Source organism: Mus caroli, chromosome 10 (assembly GCF_900094665.2).
Source record: "Mus caroli chromosome 10, CAROLI_EIJ_v1.1, whole genome shotgun sequence".
Taxonomy (NCBI): domain Eukaryota; kingdom Metazoa; phylum Chordata; class Mammalia; order Rodentia; family Muridae; genus Mus; species Mus caroli.
In genome coordinates this window covers 111,658,315-111,662,362 of record NC_034579.1, presented here as the reverse complement: position 1 = coordinate 111,662,362, position 4,048 = coordinate 111,658,315, and positions in this window count along the sequence as shown.

Genomic DNA, 4,048 nt, shown 5'->3' with positions numbered 1-4,048 from the left:
AGGACAAACAGTAAACAATGCCAGGGACTGTATCCAGAATAGTTTTAGAACCCTTATCTCCTTCCAACACCAGTGCCCCACTGTTGGTCGTTCCTCCTGAAACAGATTCCTCCAGCTGGCACTCCAGACCATGCTTATCTGTGGACAAGAAGACATCTTCCAGATGGGAGAAACCCAGGAGAGGGCTGCAGCCCCTGGGAGCTGTCCATCACCGCTATGAGACAGAACCCAGACACGAGCGCACGAAGAGCACAGCCCCCAGAGTGTCCACTGTACAGCTGGGAAGTGAGAGGAAGGGCTCTGAATTCCAAATATATCTCAAGTCCTCTGCCTCCTCCATACTCCTGTGACCATCTTCCGGGGCCTGGGCACCCTCTGCTGCCTGCACTAACTGGTCCTGCTTCTCTTGTTTTCTTCCTTTGCTTTTGCCTCAAGCATTTTCTAAAGGACAGCCCACACCTCAGCTCACGCTGCCATGCAAAACCCTTCTGTGGCTTGCCAGCATCCTAAAGAAAGGACATAGAGACAGTCTTGTTGGCTGCTACTCGCTCTGACTCTCTGGCATCTCTCTGACTCTCTCCACCAGCCATGTGGGTGGTCTTAGCCTCACCATATTGAAGACGGTTCCTCCTAGTCCTTCCTCTTCCTTGAGCTTTGGCTTGATGTTCACTTCTTCCTGTCAGGGCCTCCTACTCTCTTCCTACCTTTAATGAGATTCATCTTTCCTCTTCCTCCCCACTCCTCCTCCCACCCTTTTTCTTCCACCTCCCCCCTCTTCTCTCTCAGTCACTAATTCTATGGTTATTGGTTATTGATTTGTTTATTGTTCATCATTCTCACCAGGAGCTAGCAGTCTGGTACTCTACCCACACTACCAAGAAAAGCCTCAGGCACATTACAACCTGTGGGTCGTGACCCCTTTGGGGATTGTGTATCAGGTATCCTACATATCTGATATCTACATTACGACTCACAACAGTAGTAAAATTACAGGTACGAGGTAGCAACAAAAAATAATTTTATGGTTGGCAATGACCACAATGTGAAGAGCTGTATCAAGGGGTCACAGCATCATTACGACTGAGAACTGCCGTGTTACAGTTTCTCAATTGATATTTAATAAACGAATTAGTGAATGACCAGTAAAGCATGGATTTGCCCCCATGTGAAGTTCTTTCCTGGAAATGCTACCATTAGCACAATCCCCTGTGTCACCCAGGAGGGTCTGATGGATCATTTGTTCCCGTGCAGTGTTTTGTAGACAGACTCTCCAGGAGAATCAGAGACTGTGGTAAGCTGCAGTTTGGTGACACTACCAGGAGAAGTTGGGCACCAAGGAAGCACAGGCACCAAGCCATTTCCACCACGCACCACCCTGGGTCTGTGTGGCACCTGCCCTGCTGGGCTAATCCTGGAAAATTCTTTTGCTAGTTGCTTCTCTTCTAATTTGTTTCTTTCTCCCACACCCTCAGGAAGCGACAGGGAAGGAGAAACTAGACCATCTGGGACTGTGGGAAGGTCTGGCAGAGAGAAGGGACTCCACGGTGACAGTTCTTGGGAGACCTGACTTCATCTCTCTGTATCTAAGGACTGGCTGAAACAGGACAGGCAGTGGTCATTTATGGAAGTGCGCATGGGTGTGCTTTTGGACATTTGGATAGAGATCTGCATTCTGAAGGAGACATGGGGCTTTTGTTAAGAGTTTTTCTCTGTTCTCTTCCTCCCTCGCCCACACTATGTGACCCTCTGCCAACACCATGGAGATGGGACATTTTTCTGAATAGTTTTCTCCAAGGCTTATTTATTCCAAATCTACCTGCCTTTAAGGTTCTGTTCCTGGTCCAGAGCATCAATGCCCCCTTCTGTTATGTAAATGACTGTACAACGGGGGGTGGGGGGGTGGGGGGGTGCTCTAGAAACAATATTCTCTGACGTTCTCTAAACCAAAGAATGAACTCTGCACACAGACATTCCAGAGGGGGAGGTGGGATGGGCACACATGGAAGAGCATGTGGAAGTCTGTGGTGCTGGCAACTGCCTTGTTTAAGAATAGTGTCTGTCTCCCGTTGCTCTTGCAGAGGAACCAGGTTAGATTCTCAGCACCTAAATGGTGACTCATACGCTTCTATTACTCCAGTTTCAGGGGACCTGATACTCTCTTCTGCCTTCCTTGGGTACCAGCCATACATATAGTATGCATATATATATATATATATATATATATATATATACGTATAAGCAAAATATTAATATACATAAAATAAAGTAGATATGCATAATATCTATATATATATCAGACACTTGGAAATGGCTTGCTGTCTATTTTAACTTAGTTCTGTTATGTTATTTGGCTGGTTGTGGAGTATTGGGAATTTATTAACCTGCTAACACCTAATTACAGCTTCTACAAAATGGGATTTCTTTATGGAATGAAGTAAATGTTAATATGAATAAGAGGATCTTATTTATTGTTGTGTGAGTAGCAAGTGAGTGACTGGGTGTGAGGAGCTTAGCCCAGGGCTTATTGCACAGCGAGCTTCAGAAAGGACAGCAGTGTAGTCTCTGGACCTCATAACGAAACACTGACAGTTCTCACCGCTGGGGTTGATTTGTGACCCTCTCTCACTGGTCTCCCTGCCTACAGCAGTGTGTCTGTTAGGCCATGTCCAAACCCACCACTTTCCTAAAGTCTCCTGTGACCCTCTTTCTTGGTTACAGACTTAAATGTGTTGACAATGTGTCAAGGTTCTCTCTGGGCTGCTCTCAGCTCTGTGGTGTGATTCTTGTGGTTACGGGCGTCAGAAAGTGACAGGGTAAGTCAAATGCAAATGTGTTGTCGCTGTATCAAGACAAGAGCCACTGGGCGATGCTCTGGCCTGAATTCCTGACAGCCATTCTCATTACGCAATCACATGAAAACCCAGGCTTTGCCACTTGCTTGGAAAGAGAAGGACTCCAGTGGAGAAGCACAACATGGTGGGGAATCAACTGCAATGTGTGTTACTGCTTAGGCTGACCTGAGCCCGGTGTTCAACTCTAAACGAGTGACTTCATCCAGTGATATGGGTCAGGGCATGGCCAACAAACAGTCCGTATTTGATTTTAGAAACAACACATGAAAGCCAGGTGGATTTTCCTAAAGGAATATTGTTCTTATCACCACGAGAATAGAGGGTGAACTTTGAATAGGCAGAAGCAAGAGAGGTCCACGTGCTTTGAACACGTGCTGCAGCCTGCCATTTCCACCTTTTGTACATGATGGTTCTCTGCTTGAGGTGACTCCCTCACACCTCCTCCTATCAAAGGTTCAAAGTGCATTGTGAATTACACTTCCTTTATGGGACGTACTGCTTGTCAGTCATAATTTATTACTCTTCTTATAGCTCTTATAATCATCCGACTTGTTTTTTATCGGGCAGTGTATGTGCCTTTCCTAACTCCGCAGGTTGTTATCTCCTTAGGCGGGGAAGAGCATGCCTCACACGGGATTGCACATCTCTACCACTCTAGGCTCGAAAGTGCCAAGGTGAAGTCAGGAGTCACCACCATCCCCATGATTTCTAGTGGTGTGTCCCACGCTGCGGATTTCTAAAACATCTTTGACTGATTTATTAGAAAAATCTTACTGTCTCCAGAACTCATTTTCAGTGCTCTCAAAATTTCCCACACTTGCTTTCTTTTGTTTTAAGGCCAAGAGTAGCATTCTTCTGCAGGCAGCTGGCTCAAGCAAGCAGTTCAGGGTTCCTGTCCACACTGAGACTAGGTTCTTTGACATTGCTCTAGTTTTCTGAAAACAAAACAAAAGAACCTTGTTCTCTGTATCTCTGACTATGTATCTCTGTCTTTCTCTGTATATGTCTCTGTCTCTGTCTCTCTCTTTCTCTCTGTCTTTCCCTGTCTCTCTCTCTGTCTCTGTCTCTCTGTCTCTCTGTCTCTCTTCGTTTTTTTTTTTTTTTTTCGACAGGGTTTCTCTCTCTCTGTAGTCCTGGCTGTCCCAGTACTGGCTCTGTAGAGGATGCTGGCCTTGAACTCAAGAGATCTGCCTGCC